A 20,113-nucleotide genomic window follows, 5' to 3' on the forward strand; every position below is an offset into this window, starting at 1 on the left:
TAATATTTACATTCAACACCTGAAGAAGTTCTCAGACTCCTACTGAACACATTATCAAAAGTATGTTGATGGAGCTCGCCTTCCACTTAAGATAAACTCTATCCCCCTCGCCTCTGAAGCCGACTTTACCACTTCACGGGGATGAAAATGTAGGCCTGGATGGTGGCTGACACATTGAAGTTGTATTGCATTAAGACTAACATCATATAGTTAGGAGGACTAGGCTCATGTCGGCCATTGGAATCTTTCTGGTGGCCCTCCCCCCTTGCCCTACACCTGCGCTCCCGGGAGGAACCCGGGCGTCTTAATACACATACAGATTTCTCTGGGGCCAGGGATCGCTGCGGTCCTGAATGTGGGATTGTACTCACACTCACTGAAACTAAAAGATTTCTGTTTTTTGCCTAATGTCACATATGCATTCTGCAAATGTGTTATGTACAGGACTTCCTGTCTATCGGGTTAACTGTTTAAATAGGCTGCAGACTGCGGCAGCGTGACGAACTCTACTAAGAGGTCATAGACAGTCAATGATGAAAGCCCTTGAGTCCCTGCACTTTTGGGTTGCCTGGCGACGGCGCGTCACACAGAAACCCCTATTCCACTTCCTGGCTTTGCTTTTACCATTGTTTGACTTCAGTGTCACTTGAAGTGACTGGGACTGCGTGTCAAGCGGAACCCCCTGCTCCACTTCCTGGCTTTGCTTTTACTGTTGTTTGACTTCAGTGTCAGTTCAAGTGACCCAACACAACAACTTCCGGCAGGCAATTAACGGAGAAGTCAAATCCTGGTACTGGAACAGGGTGTCCCTCTTGACATGGAGTCCTGTGTCAACACTGCTGCACTTTCTCACAGTGCAGGAAACGATTGTTTTCAAAGCCTGTGGAGCCTTGTAAGCAAGATTTGGGAAGACTGGGCGCTTTCTGCTGCTGAATCGGTCCAACATGGACGCCCTGCTCTAAATTAAGCAAATCTATCAGCCCCCTTAGGTTTATGGAGGCAGGAGCTCACTTGGGTGCTGTTTCAGGCCCCCCATTGTTAATCACCATTGTTAATCAACAGCTAACTCCCTAGGTTTCAAATTTGTCCCGGGCCCCATCCAGTCCAGACGTGTCGCCGCAATGGAAAAGTCAGCCAACTATCTCTTGCAGTTGCTGAAGAAGTTGCGACCTTACGTCTGCAGGGTGGAGTCGGGACGGTGGGTCAGAGCCTTTCATCCTTCCGATGTCGATAAATGAGCACCACTCACCGTGGGTAATAATAAGCAGCGCTCAGATACCTGAGGGTTCGTAGCGCTATATAAATGTGAGTTCATATTATTATTATTATTATCATTATTATTAGTGCTGCCCAGGGTGCATTCAGGCCCTGCCCTCTAGAACACTGGGGCCGGTGTAACATGCATGAGAAAACCCTGAAATATCAAATCTGGAAGAATAAATGTAGAAATGAATTTGGATATGTAATCAAGAAATAGCAATTTTAATTTACAATTCATGATATAAGGAACAATTCAATAGTACATAGAGCAGCACAAATTGTTAATAAAAAGAACACAACCTAAAACCTAATCAACATCACATACGAACATGCCATATACACCAATAACACATCCATAACACACTGTATTTGAACTAATTCAAACAGACAAGGCAGTGTGTGTAATTCACAACCACAAATCCCTAACTTGAAGAAATATGGTCATGTTAATATTTATTTATAAAGCGCCTATACACAAGGCAAGTGTTTCAAAGCGCTCAAGGAGTTTGGGAATATGGGGAAAAAACAACAGGCGTTCAGAGCCCTTGAAATTCTGAAATGATAATAGTCTGCACAGGCAGAGTAAGTGCATTTAATACAATTAACAGTTGAGACAACAGCAAAAGAGACCTGACGACGATTCTGCAGTTTTGCGAGTGAAATTAAGGGGTGAAGACAAGGGAGAACAGACAGACGATCTTTAGGCACGGTGCATTCGGATCGTGCAAGTGCACAGACGGTTGCAGGGAGGGGAAGGTCCAAATGCATCCAGCCGGTGGAGACTGGGGTACGTGCAGAGAGAGCCACTCTCTTGGATCATTTGCCAAGTGCAGTGAGGGTGAGGTGGGTGCAACATGGACGCCCTGCTCTAAGGTAAGCAAACCTATCATCCCTCTTAGGTTTATGGATGCAGGAGCTCACTTGGGTGCTGTAACATGACATTAAAAAAGTGTGTAGGCAAGGGGAGACCACATTAAATAGACTGATGTAAGTGTCTTCCAGCTACTTCCAAAAGCACTGACCGGTTTCGACGTGAATAGTTTAATTGCAACGTCTTCATCAGGGGAGGAAACCGTCCGACAAAAACATATTGTGAATATATAAATCACCCATTATAAAGACAATTCTTCAGTGTAGGACATAAAACGAATTCAAACTGTACTTACAATTAAATCAAGGCCATGGAATTCAATGGGGCCTTAAATGGGCAGGAAACCAGCAAAGAATGAGGAAACTTGCCTAAGAAACCGTGTCATTAACTAAAAATGCACTCTCCACAAGAACACCTGCAGCCCCAGGAGGATGAGAGAGGGCAGATAACCAACCTACCTCACCAGTGACATTGCATATGGACACTTGAAAGTCCCAGTAAAAGTGATTGCAGACCGATCATAGGATCACCTCAGTGACAGAGCTCTACTCCCGCCACCTCATGCCTCGAAAAATAATAATAGAACATGCAGCTGGCCGGCTGATCTCTAGTGCTAAGAAGTTCAACCGGTTGGTGCCAGTCTTGGGAGAGCTTCAATGAAGCGCTGCAGAGGGCACAGTTCACTTAGAGATGCTTCAGCAAATAGACTCTAAATTCAAGGGCCTGCCATGTTTCACAGGAGCAAAGCATCTATGACCTTGAAAGCAATCCATTCAAGAAAACCAATAGTTAAGCTCAACACTTTATGGGGACTACCCATGGGTAGAAAAGCTCCATGCAAAGTCCAGGGAGTGTCTGGCACATCTGCTTTCCAGGGGTGTTGCTGATGTGTTACATTCTTTTAGACAATTCATCAATTTAAGTCTGTTTGCATTAGTTCAGGTTGCATTGCATGCGTACATTATATGTGTTTTGTGTACAGCACGTTGGTGTCTTTCCGGTGCGCACATAACTGAGAAATTAACAAATATATAAAAATATGGAACAAGAATATGGAAAGGGAAGAGGGAGAGAGGGAGATACATGTACAAAGTGGAAGGGGGATGCCGGATGATAGATTAGATAGACAGATAGATGGATAGATAGAGAGATAGAAAGGTAGACAGGTATATTGATAGATAGAAAGATAAACAGGTAGATGGATAGATAGATACATGTATAGAGAGATGGAAAGATAGATGAATAGACAGATGGATGGATAGAGAGATAGAAAGATAGACAGGTAGATGGATAGATAGAGAGATAAAAAGATAGACAGGTAGATGATAGAAAGATGCATGGCTAGAGAGATAGAAAGATAGATGAATAGACAGATGGATAGATAGAGAGATAGAAAGATATACAGGTAGATGGATTGATAGAGAGATTAAAAGATAGACAGGTAGATGGATAGATAGATAGAAAGATAGATGAATAGACAGATGGATAGATGCACTTGGGTGTTCTCAATGTCACTGGGCCTAGTAAGATCGCTGTTTTGTTCTCCCCTGTTCCACTCCCTTGCCTTGTCGCGCTCTGAAACACTTGCGTACGAGCGCGATAGAAATAAAATATCAATCAATAGAGAGATAGAAAGATAGACAGGTAAATGGATAGATAGAAAGATACATGGATAGAGAGATAGAAAGATAGATGAATAGACAGATGGATAGATAGAGAGATCGAAAGATAGACAGGTAGATGGATAGATAGAGAGATCAAAAGATAGACAGGTAGATGGATAGATAGAAAGATACATGGATAGAGAGATAGAAAGATAGATGAATAGACAGAGATCGAAAGATCGATGGATAGGACAATCGAAAGATAAATGCTATATAGATAGACAGATAGAGATAGGAAGACAGATGGTTAGATATAGAGATAGAAAAATGGGTAGACAGATGGATATAAAGAGAGATAAAAAGATAGACAGGTAGATGGATAGAGAGATAGATAATAGATGGATAGATAGATTGAAAGATAGACAGGTGCATGGCTAGCTGGATAGAAAGATAGACAGACCGAAGGATAGATAATTAAAAAGATAGGTAAACAAATCGATGGATAGAGAGATAGAAAGCTAGACAGGTAGATGGATAGATAAAGGGATGAAAAGCTCCATGGAGAGAGAATTTGCTAGAGATAGGAAGAGAGACAGAAAGCCAGCAACAGAGAGCTAGGTAGTGATAAAGTGACAGAAATATTAGAGCGATGGAGAGAACTATGGACAGATGGAAAGACAGACAGAGGGATGAATCCATGGCCGTAATTTTAGGGGGGGACAGGGGTGTTTGTCCCCCCAACTTTCATGGCACACCATTTTGTCCCCATTCATTTGACTGGGGCAGCTTTTCTTCAGATATCATGTCCCCCCAACATTTTCAGCAAAGTTATTCCACTGGATGAATTGACGGCAGGGCGGGGGACACAGGAATGGCTGCTCCCTGAAAGGGTGCCGGATACCGCCTTTCTGGAAAGATGGTTTGCTGGGAGTTGACGCGCCTGCTGTGGCATTGGTGCCCGCCGACACTAAGCATGGATGCAGTGGCAGAGCAGAGCCCAGAGATTGCTGCTCGTGGGGGCCATCACTGTTAAAAGCAGGCTGCCTACATGCTGGGCTCAGATCGCTTTCCAAATGTGCATCTTAAACTTGTCTAGAAAACAACAAATAAGACGTCTCCAAACTGAAACATGCTCTTAAACCTACAGTCACTACTTTTCTTTGAAATGTGTTTCTTTTTTTGTCGGACTACCACACAAATACCCTGAAATGTTTGTGCCCCTTCCTTTGTTTTTTATCACAGGATGTATTTTTACAGCTGTTGTATGCTTGTCAAACTGCTTCATTACAAATGCATGCGTCTATTGTGCTGACAGCAGTTATTAGGAAATTAAACAGTAGGTACATGTGTACCAGCATTTGATTTTCACTATGGGGGCAGAAATGACCCCACTCTCACCCTGAATATAAGCAAACTAACACCTCAACCCATCCCCGGCTGAACCCATTTTATAGCACTTTTAAGGAATTGCTAAAAGTCGTAAGACTTAGACAGTTTTAAATATATAACATCTTAGCAACAGTCACTCAACCTGCTGAGCTACCCTGGTAGCCTTCCATTGTAGGACATGTCTATGGATACCTTAATGTGTTCACAATCGCTGCATTAACAGCTGTGCAGTTCATGTACATGACTTCAATGTCAACAGTATTTAATCTCCCTCTACACTGACTCTGTGCCTAGATTCAAGTACAGTGTACCATTGGCGGGTTCTCCATAATGGTAGTGAGGCGCTGATCCATGGCACCCTTGCCCATTATGGAGGAGCCAAGGAGCCAGCCCAGTGTACACACTGAGCACTCCCTCTGCTGCTTTTTGCAGTTGAGGGAACGCTCCTCGGCTTGCTTCAACTTTTAAAGGAAAACGCGGTTTCCATTTTAACGGTTCTGTTCCCCAGCCTTGCATATCTAATGAGCGATGCAAAGCCGGGGGCATTTTGCTTCCCCAATATTGTATGGCCCCTTGGGGATGCTAACTGAGGGACTGCATGTTTGTATGTGCGATGGGAAGCGCTATTGTGCCTCCTCGCACATACAAACAGAGCAGGCCACTTCGTCATCAGTGCTCCAGCTCTTGCGCGCATCTGCATGAGCCAGGAAGCACTCTTTACTTCCTGCTTCCTGGTCATGCTATGCGGAAGGTGGAGCGCTGGGAGGGAACATCAGGATAGGTGCAGAAGGTATGTTCATCTGAATATGTGCATGTATGTGTGTATGCTTGTGTTGTGTGTGATGAGTGAGTGTATGATGGTGGGTGTACGTGTGAATGAGCGACTGCATGCTGCATGTGTAGGTTGTGTAAATGTGTATGCATGTGTGTTTGTACTGGGAGGTGGAGCTTATTTTGGCAGGAGGGGGTTTGTGCATCGGCCAAAATAAGCTCCCTGTGAGAGGCGCTGGATATGCCCATGGTGCCAGGCATGGTCATTTTTTGTACTGTCCTCTTTGATAAATGTCTTTGGCCCCCCAGCAACTAGCATGCACACAATATCACACTGTGTTTGTGCGTGCGAGGCTCTGGGGGAGCCAGAGGGCAGGCTTTATCCCTGTACTTTATTATGGCATCACTATATTATGTAGCGATTATATGGGCACATGAGCTGTTTTCTTTCTTTTTTCAGTTATGCACAGACCAGCTGATATAAGCAGGTAATCTACACAGCCATTTAAATATCCTAGAATATTTCGAAATTGACCGCTTTAATGCACAAGAATCTAATTTCTGGTTTTGTTATTTTTTCCTCTGTTCCATTTGTTTATTTGACGTTTGGCTTATGCTTTGTGTGTGAATTTGTTGACCTACATATGGATTGTTTGTTTGCATAATTTTTTAGTGTTTAGCCCTGAAGACGGATTAACATTCGAAATGCATCGGCTCTAGGACGCTACAAGTGTAATTCATGGAATAATTGTGCGTCGAAATATGTGGCGCAAGCTGGCGCAAGCGTGAAAAAGCTAGCGCACGCATGCGATTCGCACGTGTGCAATTCATGGAAGGCCCTGCGCGTGTTTTTCCCGGGATGTGCGCCAACTCTGTGCTTACCTTATACGTCACTACAACTTTCCAAACCCGTGCGTGACAGGAACATGGAAAGCGCACAACTGCTCGCGCACACACCTAAAAAGGGGCTGGAACACGGGGAATGGGCAACAATGCGTGAAAATGTAGGCGTAACATGGGAAGTACCGCTGGGAAGCACACGCAAAGCCAACACGCTGGTGAACAAGACATATTCATGCAATCGAATAGGGAAAACCCGCGCACGTCAAAACACACGCACAAATACGTCCGCCACACAAAAGCTGGCGGAAGCTCGCCCGCGCAGCATAAAAGTGCGCATAAACAACAAACAAGCATATACAGCTATGATGAATGTCCCATTCCTCGCACCAGTGATCGTGGGACACCGCAGGAGGAGAATAGCCAGGCCCCGCATTTTTTTACCCAGGACTAGCCTTTTTGGGATGCCCGATGACGAGGTCTATGGCAGGTATAAGTTTCCACCTCATATCATCCTAGAGCTGGTCACTGAGTGGGAGGATGAACTCACATCACCCACCCTGTGCTCCCAAGCATTGAGCCCCTTGGAGAAGGTGCTCAATGTACTGCATTTTGGGGCCAGTGAGTCATTTCAGCAGACAACTGCCATAGTGGGGGGCGTCTCACAGCCCATGCAGTCACGTTGCCTACACCAGGTGTTGGCAATCATCACTGAGTGTCCCTCAGTCTGCAGGCACATGTACATGCCCAGACACCCACAGAAAGGCAGGCCGTGGTCCAGGACTTCTACAGGGTGGCACACTTCCCCAAAGTGCTTGGTGCCATAGATTTCACCCATGTGGCCCTACTTCTACCTAGGGTCACTGAAAACATCTACCACAACCGCAAGCACTGGCATTCCATGAACGTGCAGGTTGTATGCGATGCCAAGGGAATCATCACCTCTGTCTATGCAAACTATCCAGGGTCCACCCACGACAGTTTCATATACAGAATATCTGCCCTGAGCCGGGCCCTGGAAGCTGGGAAGAATGGCGACACATGGCTCATAGGCGAGAACAAATGCCTGTGCACATGCATGCATGTCACACACAGACAAATACACAAGCCCAACTAATGACAGCCGTTATCACCTTACCAGGGGACAGTGCCTGCCCTCTGAGCACCTACATGATGACGCCAATACGGAACTGCACCACACCACCACAGTTAAGATACAACGCAGCCCATATTGCAACCAGGGCCATAGTGGAGCGCACATTCAGAGTTCTCAAGTCAGGCTTCCGCTCCCTTGACCGCTCTGGTGGACAGCTACTATATGCACCCCTAGTAGTGTGCAGGATCATTGTGGCAGCATGTGTCCTGCACAACGTTGCAACAGGGCGGGGCATACCGGTGGACATGGTGGTGCCCCCACATCCCCAACGACACACACAGCCACTGCGCATGGGAGGGGAAAGGGCACGTGGCGAGGCAGCCCGTACCCAGCTTGTGGACACATTTTTCACCTAAACTCCAACCCCTGCAGAGTGCACACAGGCCTGGCACAAAACAGGTGACAATCAATGATGAGAAAGGGACAGTTAACTGTCACAACCTTACCACCCTGAGAATGTGTCCACAGAAGTGCCACATTGTGTGCATCCCTAGCTACTTAAACACAAACAATCCCATGTGACCAAAAGGAACACATGCAAGGTGCACATCCCACCCAACCCCCTGCAAAACAGGGCATGAAACTACTGGTATGCCACCAAAACCCTCCCAACCCCCATGACCCCCGTCTGCCACACCATACCCTGGTATGCAATGGCAAAACATCAAACCATATGCAAAACACATGACACAACGGTCATGAAGTGCCACGTGAGAAATGTAAATAGGCACCAGACAATTACACCTGACATGGAATCGGAAGAAAAGACTGACCAAAACATCACACCCTGAAAACTGTGGCACAAAAGCATGCCACCAGTGGTGCAAGCAACAAAAGTCAGAATACCTGTTGCCATGCACATTGGACAATAGCAAATTGGCATTACAAACACTGTGTGCTGCGTGTGTGTCCCCTGCAACACACCGCTCATCGGACAGCACAGTGAGTGTGCATTGCGTTGGGGAAACCCCTTGAGCATCATTATAAATCAGTACAATCAACAAAATAGTAGCCTGTGATGCATGTGAATCGGAAGTGAACATGGATTGTAGGGACACAGCATGCCCGGGACAGCAGATGTAAGTTGCTGTTGGGTCATATGGGCCATAGGCTGTGATGCAACAGCTGCATCTGCAGGAGCCACAGGGGGTGGTGGCATGTCTGCACCAGCACGTGGCTGGGCATCCCTGCCTCTTCCCCCTCTGTAGCCACCCTGGCCACCCTGGACTCCCTGTCCCCCCTGGTCTCCACACCCACATGTCCGACCACGCACACCCCTGGGAGGACGCCCAGCTTTGCCGCCCTTACCCTTTGGTGGTCTCCCAACCATGGCACAGATGGTGAATAGCCGATGGGAGGTGCACTCAACAATTGTCCTGGGCAATTGGGATGAGAGGGGCAGGGTACTGGATGGAATAGGCACCCCTGTGCTCCTGCAAGGCTGTCTGTGACCCCTGGGGAAAAATGACGGGTCACGAAACGCTCAGGCCTCCCCAAACATTTTTTAAAATATAAAACAAATAAAAATAAAAAATATTAAAAAAAGGAAAAATAAATAGTAAAATTTCAAAAGAAAAACCTGCACGGGACCCCGGTAGACCACGTGCATGGATTTAGCCTCCAGCAGTACGGTGTGGCACCCAGGGACACAAAAAACACGTACGTGTGGAACATGCGGGCTACTATGACCTCGAAAACGGTACGTGATGCACAGGGGGAACCACAGTTGGATGGAAAAGAAAAAGAATAACACACGCGCTTGTGTGCGTAGGCAACACCTGTCATGATGCCTACCTCCAAGGAGCCAGGTCCGACCCAGCAACCCCAGAGGCAGGCATCATTTCCCCCAGGGGAGTGCCAGCGGGCCCAAGCTGGGGCCCTTTGGACGCAGTCCTGGCGCCTTAGGCTCCAGGCTCATGTTGGACCCCTGTCCTGGCACCTTAGGCGCCAGGCTCATAAAGCTAGACATGTGTTCAAGTGTTTTAATGTGCACTTACCTGATGCAGACCATGCTGCCACATCCAGGCCCTCTTTAGGCCTGAATGGAACTACTTTACCTGTGGGACTACTTTCCACCCGGGTGTGGTCGGGGAAGGATACATAGCTGATTGGAGGAAGGATACACACTTGGAACTTCTTCCAAAGCTATTTAAACCACACCCGATCAGCAACTCACGCTTCGCGTTGTTCTGCTCCTCGCAGCTGGACGCTCACCGTGTCAGCTCCTGCATCTGGACTTCAGCCACGCCTGTCAGCATCCTGGGTCACCTGCAAAGGGAGACAAGAGACCTACCAGCTAATCTGCACCACGGAGACATCACCGACGATCCTGAAAGGGAAGACATCATTTTTAAAAGCATTTCGTTACGATTGCTGCAGCGCTGCATTTCACTCACCTTTCCTGGGTTCCTCCATCTTCAGCAGCGATCATCCGGATACACAGCCACTTCCCAGAGCCTAGAGAAAAAGACAAGAATAAGAGGTGAGAGAAGGAAGGGAATAAGACTTACCTGTTGGGTCATTCCCATTTCATTTCGGGTCTTGCCGCTTCCAGGCATTTTGCGGACACCGGCCCCTATGGGGGAAAAAAGACAAAGACATTGAATGAGCGTATGCAAAGACAGTTCCCGAGCGCTCATCCAGAACTAACCTGCCATTTACTGGAACTGGAACTGCACGTTTCACTTCGGGTCGGCGCCATATCTCCGGCATTCCGAACCCCGGCCCCTAAGGGGAAAAAAGACATAAGCATTAGCGCTTGCTGCAAAAAGACAATGAACATTATTATTAAGCTTGGACTTTTGAACTTGCAACAGAACTTTTACAGAGCCTTACCTGAATAGTCAAGCTTACCTGAACTCCCATCAATCCTCAATCCAGTGAAGTAACTGGGTTTCAACGCGCCCCTGCATCTGAAGCAGGATGGAGAGCTCATCCTTCCTGACCCTAAGGTGAGACTTCACGGGGAATCGTGGAAGGGTATCGTGGAGGGTTGGAAGAGAGTGAGAGGCTTGAGCATAACTCAGTCAGTAGGTAATACTCCCTTTTCACGCACAGGGGAATATTCCTGCGAGCCGGAGAAGCCAGAGTAGAGGGCCCTTCCTGTCCATCTTCAGAGTCCTGTGCTTCACCATTGAAGAAGCATCAGCACTCGAAGCCAGACCTGCGCCTCCGTGGGAATCAGGTGAGCGTTACAGAACGCAAAGCCTACCCACAATTTCCCTCCCGGGCGCTATGGAGACTTCCGAGACTGATCAGCTGGCCCAGCTTTTGGGGGAATTACGGGCAGAGGTGCACTCAGCCCGCCAGGAGACTAACGCTCTCAAAAGAGAACTGATCTTATCCAAGGAAAGAACAGATGACCTAGCCAAAAGGTTATTACAGGCCCAGGCAGGGCACACTCCTTTACCTAATTCCGGAGACATTTCCACATCAATGGGTTTGAGTAACCCGGTACAAATTAATCTACCTGGACACATGCCTTTGGCCCCGCCTGAACGTTTTGCGGGGGATCCCAAGAAATATGCCGTCTTTATGAACCAATGTCGTTTACACTTTCTTTGCAGACCCGGAGCCTTCCCTAACGACCAGACCAAGGTAGCCTTTATATTATCTTACCTCAGTGGCAGTGCTGCCGATTGGTCTATTCCATTGGTAAATCAGGATGATCCCATTCACCAGAATTTTCAGGGCTTCCAGGCCAGCATGGAAAGATTGTTCGCTCGACACTCTCAAGGACAGGCCCTTGATAACGAACTGCTATCCTTATGACAAGGTAATCAGGATCTTCTGTCCTACATAGCCACCTTTAACAGACTGGTTGTGGAAACTGGATGGCCAGAAATCAAAAGGATCACATTGTTTCATCGAGGCCTGCGCGGAGAGCTTAAGGATGTTCTAGCTCAGATAGTAAACCCACCCAAGGTCTGCGCAGACTACATTGACTTGGTGGTTCAACTTGATCACAGACTTCAAAATAGAAAAGCAGATCGGTTCAAGTATGAAAACCGAGCACCGATCAAAACCCACGCTAACTCCAAGAGTACCGACGTATCTGAACCTATGCAAATTGGGGGTGTTAAAGGACCATTAACGCAGAAAGAACGAGAGAGAAGGCGGCAAATGCAACTTTGTCTGTATTGCGGGACTTCCGGTCACTTTCTTCGAAATTGTCCAGTTAAACCACTTAAGAAGGTGGTTGGAGCTACTGATAACGAATTAGTGACACCTGATTCGGGAAACGACCTAGCCCGGCAAGCGTAGGGGTCCGCTTGCCGAGCTTGAAAACTAACTCTTTGACCTCGCATTTTGTCATGCCAATGGTGCTCGTGGACCCAAAACAGCTTCAGCAGTTGCATGCTATAAAAGCATACATCGACAGTGGAGCTATTGGAAATTACATAGACCGTGAATTGGCTTCCAGGATTAAGCTTCCTCTCCGCCCGAAAGTAGCCCAAGATGTCATTACTACAGTAGATGGAACCGAAATAGCCTCAGGGCCTGTAATGCATTCCACTGTTGAAGTGACACTGGTGGGTCAGGATGGACATCGGGAAACAATCGTGTTTGATGTGATCAAGGCCCCACAATTTCAAGTAATTCTTGGAATTCCTTGGTTAGAAACACATAATCCCAGAATTGACTGGCGAGCAAAGAAAATAAGTTTTCCTGATTGTGAACCAACTTGTTATCCAAGAAATCCAGCTATGGGTCTAGCCTCAGCAACTTCCACCCCTGTACAGCTACCGTCAGAATACCAAGAATTCCAAGACGTTTTTCAGAAAGAACAGGCTAACACGTTACCTCCCCATCGGTCTTATGATTGCCAAATCGATCTGGTACCCAATGCTCAACTACCTTGTAGTAGGATTTATGCTCTTACGGAACCTGAGAACCTGCATTTGCGTCAGTATTTAGATCAGTACCTAGCCAATGGTTTTATTCGCCCATCCAAGTCTTCTGTCTCTTCAGCTCTGTTCTTCGTGCCGAAAAAAGAAGGCGACCTTAGAACGAGTATAGACTATCGCGCCCTAAATCAAATAACGATTAAGAATCGTTATCCTCTGCCCTTGATCCGTGAGCTTATCGACCAGGTGAAAGACGCTTGTGTGTACACCAAGTTAGATCTCCGAGGAACTTATCACCTGGTGCGCATAAAAGAAGGCGACGAATGGAACACTGCATTCCGCACCAAATTTGGGCTCTTCGAATATCAGGTGATGCCCTTCGGTTTGTGCAATGCACCTGCCGCCTTTCAGTACTTTATGAATGATGTTCTTCAGGAACTTATCGATGTCTGTGTCATTGTTTACATTGACGACATCCTGGTGTACTCTTCTTCAGGATCTGATCACAGAAAACATGTTAGGGCAGTTCTTGAGAAACTGCGCCAGCACAGACTATTTGCAAAACTCGAAAAATGCGTTTTTCATACCACAGAAGTTGAGTTTCTCGGATTCATCCTGACACCTCAAGGAGTCCGAATGGACTCGCGAAAGGTGGACGCCATCCTCAAATGGCCATCTCCAAGCTCGGTGAAGGGAGTTCAGAGCATGCTCGGCTTTGCCAATTTCTATCGAAGATTCATCCCGGAATTTTCCCGAACAGTCCAACCCATCACCGCTCTCCTAAAGAAAAACAAACGCTTCGAATGGACTCTTGAGGCCGAACAAGCCTTCCAGGACCTGAAAACCAAATTCACCTCTGCACCTGTTTTGAAGCACCCGCACCCAGATCTCCCGTACATAGTGGAAACCGATGCATCCAGTTAGGCCATGGGAGCTGTCCTGTCGCAAAGAGACCCAAAAACTAACCAACTACACCCAGTGGCCTTTTGGTCCAGAAAATTTTCTCCTCCTGAAATCAACTACGCAATTACCGATAAAGAGTTACTGGCCATCACATCTGCTTTCAAGGCTTGGCGTCACTACCTTCTCGGGGCAAGACACACCATCACCGTAATTACGGACCACAGAAACTTACAGTATTTAAAGACGGCCAAAGCTCAATCTTCACGACAACTCTGATGGGCTCTATTCTTTGCGGAATTTGATTTTGTAATTACCTATCGCCCTGGCTGCAAGAATGGAAAAGCGGACGTCTTATCCCGGATTGGCATGGAAGAACCTAATTCGAGCTTAGAACCTGTGCCCATCATACCTGAGCAAAGAATCTTAGGCTTAACTTCATTGCAAACTATTGAGGATATCCAAACGCAAGTAAAACAACTTCTAGACTCTTCAACCTTACTGGAATGGAGTCAAAAGGGTCCTCATTACACCGTTAAGGATGACTTACCCTACTTCCAGGAGCGGTTGTTTCTGCCAAGTAAAGAATTGCAAGAACTTGTAATTGCCCATCATCATGAATCTTTAATGGAAGGACACCCTGGTATCGCTAAAACGGAGGAAAAAATCAAACGCCACTTCTGGTGGCCTTCTTGGAGAAAAGACATAAAGTCTTTTGTACTGTCTTGTGGAATTTTTGCCCAAAACAAGGCTCAAAAGAAAAGGCCAGCCGGCCTACTTCAACCCTTGGATATTCCACCGGCACCATGGCACACCCTGTCAATGGACTTTATAACAGATCTGCCTCCTTGTGCTGGTTACAACACAATCCTTGTAATTGTGGACCTATTCTCCAAAATGGCCCACTTTATCCCTTTAAAGGGTTTGCCTTCAGCTTCCACCTTGGCCAAGGAATTCCTGGAGAATATAGTTCGCATACATGGTTTCCCTTCCATATTAGTCTCGGATCGTGGAAGTCAATTTATCTCACATTTTTGGAAGAAGTGTTGCCAACTAGCACAAATAGATGTGCGGTTATCCACCAGCCACCACCCCCAGACCGACGGACAAACTGAGAGAACCAATCAGACTCTCGAGCAATATCTTCGGTGCATGTTACACCAATCCGAGTTAAATTGGAAAGACATCCTTTGGATCGCAGAATATGCATACAACAATTCAGTGCATTCTGGAACCGGACAAACCCCCTTTTATACTTTGTATGGTCACCATCCTCGGACCTCTGACCTAGATCCACCTCTGACCCTGGAAATGCCCGCAGTAAATCATCTGCATTCCACAATAACCCGAGCCTTCAAAGAAGCTGCAACTCATTTACAGCAAGCCAAGAAAAAGTATAAAGAAAACGCTGATTTGCACCGAAGTAAAACTCCTCCTTACCAAGTAGGAGACCAGGTATGGCTAGCAACTAAACATTTACCCCTCAAGGGCCCGCGAACCTTCAATCCCAGATTCATAGGACCTTATCCCATCAAAGCTATAATCAACCCAGTGGCCTTTAAACTGGATCTACCGTCCAACATGCGTATTCATCCAGTTTTTCATGCATCACTTTTGATGCCAGTACAACCAGGAACCCGATTGTCCAAGCCTCCAGATCCAGTTCAAATTGAAGGGGAATTAGAATTCGAAGTTAAAGACATTTTAGACTCCAAGGTGGTAAAGTCGAAACTCTTCTATCTTGTTGACTGGAAGGGATATGGACCTCAGGAGAGATCGTGGGAGCCTAGTAACCATGTCCACGCACCTCGATTAGTACAAAGGTTTCACCGGAGATTTCCGAACAAGCCCAAACCCCCGGAGGGAAGAACCTTGGGAGGGGCCTTGAGGGGGGGTACTGTCATGATGCATACCTCCAAGGAGCCAGGTCCGACCCAGCAACCCCAGAGGCAGGCATCATTTCCCATCCAGGGGAGTGCCAGCGGGCCCAAGCTGGGGCCCTTTGGACGCAGTCCTGGCGCCTTAGGCGCCAGGCTCATGTTGGACCTCTGTCCTGGCGCCTTAGGTGCCAGGCTCATAAAGCTAGACATGTGTTCAAGTGTTTTAATGTGCAATTACCTGATGCAGACCATGCTGCCACATCCAGGCCCTCTTGAGGCCTGAATGGAACTACTTTACCTGTGGGACTACTTTCCACCCGGGTGTGGTCGGGGAAGGATACATACCTGATCGGAGGAAGGATACACACTTGGAACTTCTTCCAAAGCTATTTAAACCACACCCGATCAGCAACTCACGCTTCGCGTTGTTCTGCTCCTCGCAGCTGGACGCTCACCGTGTCAGCTCCTGCATCTGGACTTCAGCCACGCCTGTCAGCATCCTGGGTCACCTGCAAAGGGAGACAAGAGACCTACCAGCTAATCTGCACCACGGAGACATCACTGACGATCCTGAAAGGGAAGACATCATTTTTAAAAGCATTTCGTTACGATCGCTGCAGCGCTGCATTTCACTCACCTTTCCTGGGTTCCTCCATCTTCAGCAGCGATCATCCGGATACACAGCCACTTCCCAGAGCCTAGAGAAAAAGACAAGAATAAGAGGTGAGAGAAGGAAGGGAATAAGACTTACCTGTTGGGTCATTCCCATTTCATTTCGGGTCTTGCCGCTTCCAGGCATTTTCCAGACCCCGGCCCCTATGGGGAAAAAAGACAAAGACATTGAATGAGCGTATGCAAAGACAGTTCCCGAGCGCTCATCCAGAACTAACCTGCCATTTACTGGAACTGCACGTTTCACTTCGGGTCGGTGCCATATCTCCGGCATTCCGAACCCCGGCCCCTAAGGGGAAAAAAGACATAAGCATTAGCGCTTGCTGCAAAAAGACAATGAACATTATTATTAAGCTTGGACTTTTGAACTTGCAACAGAACTTTTACAGAGCCTTACCTGAATAGTCAAGCTTACCTGAACTCCCAACAATCCTCAATCCAGTGAAGTAACTGGGTTTCAACGCGCCCCTGCATCAGAAGCAGGATGGAGAGCTCATCCTTCCTGACCCTAAGGTGAGACTTCACGGGGAATCGTGGAAGGGTATCGTGGAGGGTTGGAAGAGAGTGGGAGACTTGAGCATAACTCAGTCAGTAGGTAATACTCCCTTTTCACGCACAGGGGAATATTCCTGCGAGCCGGAGAAGCCAGAGTAGAGGGCCCTTCCTGTCCATCTTCAGAGTCCTGCGCTTCACCATTGAAGAAGCATCAGCACTCGAAGCCCGACCTGCGCCTCCGTGGGAATCAGGTGAGCGTTACAACACCCCGCCAAAAGAAGAGGTACGAACTTCAAACGCTGTGAAGTGTTGCGTGTGAATCCAGAAGAGTAAACAGACGCGTCAGTCTTCACGAACAGCACTTACAGTGGACTGCTTCCCTGCTGGACCTTTAACCCGTGCTGAAGGCAACGCCCACGTGTGTAAAGTCACTGGCGCGCTTACGCGCTAAAGCCCTTTCCTTGAATTAGATGCGGAAGTGCTGTTTTTTCACGTGCGTATTCACTCTGCATCACTCTGCATCAAGCGACAACACACGGAAGACCACGCTCCTGCCCAGAAGGCCATTTTCCTGCCCCCCAAAGCCCCGAGCAGCCTCCTACACGCCATCTGCTGCTGCCTGCTTGCCTTGTACCAACGTGCCTTACTATTTGGTGCCTGCACAGAAGCCATAGCCAGGGATCCTGTACCTGAGACCACCTCTGCTGACCCAGAAGACTCCCAACTGGTGTACCATTGCTCCACAGCCCAGCCCCAGGACCCAGTTTCCCACCCACACCTGCCTCTGGGGTTGCCATGTCCAACTCAACACCATCTGGGGCCAGTGGCAACCCCCAGTCAGAGAAGCAGAGGGCTGCCAGCTTCACAGAAAATGAAGTTGGCATCCTGGTGGAGCGAGTCCTGGGGAATTATGATGCCCTCTTCTCAAGTTTGCGCCTCAGGGATGGACAGAGGAGGATCTGGAAGGACACTGTGGGTGCCGTAAATGCGCAGGGGGTGGCATCCCACGACTATGATGGTGTCCTGAAGCGCTGGTAGGACTTCAGGTCTAGGGCCCTCAGCAAGGCCCGGCGCCTCGTTGCTGCTCGTGGAGAAGTGGGGACCAGCTGACCAACAACCAGATGAGGGTCCTGGATCAGATTAACCCAGCGCTCAACCACCAGGTCCTCCAGATGCAGACCCATCCGGAGTCGAGTGGTAAGTGTCCATGGGCCTCATTCCGAGTACGGCGCTAACCAATGGCGCTATTAACGCCTTGGTTGACGCCGTACCCGGACCGGCAGCGCCTTGGTGGTTGGCGGAATTACCGCCCCATTCCAAGGTTGGCGGGGCGGTAATTCCCCAATCCCCATTTACCCTTCCCCATTCCCATTCTTGCCCCATAGGGCATAATGGGAGTGGGGAAGGCGTCAATTACGCCACCGTAAATTACGGTGGCGTAATTAACATCAAGGTCCCTTAGCGCCATGGTATTTAACGCCTGCTAAAAGCAGGTGTTAAAAGCACCATGGCGCTAAGGGAACTCGGAGTATGGCGGTAAGGGATTACCGCCACCGCTCTCGTTAGCGGTGGCCGCTATCCCTTACCGCCATACTCGGAATGAGGCCCCATGTGTTCATCTCCAATATAGTGCATGTTGAGGTGTGTCAGGTGCGTGCACCTTGGACGTATGTGTGGCATGCACCATGTATGAATGTCTGTGTGCAGGGACATGACAGTGAAGCATGGAAGTCCGGCCAAGCATGTGCAACGACAATGGTGTGTGTGTTGATATGCATGATGTGCACCTGCATGTGACGACGCACACATGTTTGCATGCCTGTGTCTGTACCTGGCCATGTCTGTTGTGTGAATAATGGATGCTGATGTCACCCTCATGGACATGCATGGAGTACATGTGCGTGTTACAGAGTGGTGAGTGTGTGACTGGGAAACACCATGGATGCATGACACATGCACATCTCGATGCGTGCATTGACTGGTGTGTACTAGCTGTTCATGATTGCACTGTGATGGGAGGTAGTCATGGATGGATGCATGACTGTGCAGTGGTGTATGTGCATGTGTGTTGCTTGTCATGCATTGGTGTATGTGCATGTGTGTTGCTTGCAAAGACCTGTGTGTCGTGAAAGGTGATGATGGCTATGACATATGACAGTGCCACTCATGTGCATTTTCTTTGTGTCTGGCAGACTTACGTTCAGTCACCTGATGCTTGTCTTCAATTCTCCCTTTCCACAGCGGCGAGTGAAGAAGAGGGCAGAGACGGTGCTGTGGAGCAGAACGGCGGGGATGCCTCCACCGGCTGGAGACGCAAGGCCCAGTTACCCTCCCACTAAGGCTGCAGCTGCTGAGGGGAGGCCCAAGAGGCCAAGGTTGGAAGTGGGCTGCTCGGCAGCGGAAGGGGCAGCTGAGCCCCCACAGGGGCAGGACAATGTGGAAGACGGTGCAGAGGCATCCAGATTGGTGGTGGGTCAGGAGGAGGAGGCCGCTTTAGTACCACACATGGGGCCTGGTGGGGGTGATTCCACTGGTGCAAGTGGTGCAGTCCAGGGACAGGGGCAGGAGGCAGCACAGTTCGCCGCTGAGGTGCTTGTGCGTAATCCTGTCCCTGATTCTGCGACTGCATCTCTCTGCACCAGCAGGGATGCCACATTCCAGGCCCGTCCGCAGGTAGCGGATGTGTCCACATCAACTGACCTTCCTCTACCTGTGGACGAGGCAATCTGTGACAGGGTTGAGCCTATCCTAGTCGGTGTATCGATGCGCACATGCGTGATTCGTGATGATTTGCGTGATTCCAGAAAGGACAACGCACATCATCACGAGCAGCTGTGTGCCATCTTGAACTGGCTAGGACAGCTCATTGTCGCAGGGTTCCTCCATCTGCTGGCCATACTTGTGACCCTCTCCTCCTCTGCACCCACTATGCGCCAGTCGTCCTCCATGCCGTCTTCCAGCCCAGACACCACCAGGGCACCCTGTGGACCTGCCTCATCCACCGCGGCCAGGCTGGTGGAGATCCCATCCCTGCCACAGTCGGGAGTCGGAGGTTCAGCAGAAGTGCTCACCCAAGCAACAGGACCCCTGGCAATGGAGGATGTGCAGGCAACTTCCAGCAGGGCACGTCCACGGCAGGCCCGGGGGTCGTCAGCATCCCGGAGCCAGTTGTGGTGGCACAGGCAGATGTCATAAAGGCAGCAGCACCAAACTCGACGTAGGAGGCGCCTGGACTCGGGGCATTCAACATCACTGGGGCAGGCATCGGCCGAAAGGCAGGAGGACCCTGGACTATGTGTGTCTTCTGTGTGGCAGCGGATGGGCCAGCAAATGGTTGCAGAGCGGCGGCGGGCAGAGAGGGCACGGCTCACCATGGTCAGGGCAGAGAACTCCATGGGGCGGGCATTGAGACGGGCACATTTTCTCGA

Source organism: Ambystoma mexicanum, chromosome 9, assembly GCF_040938575.1.
Source record: "Ambystoma mexicanum isolate Mex_15411 chromosome 9, UKY_AmexF1_1, whole genome shotgun sequence".
Classification (NCBI taxonomy): domain Eukaryota; kingdom Metazoa; phylum Chordata; class Amphibia; order Caudata; family Ambystomatidae; genus Ambystoma; species Ambystoma mexicanum.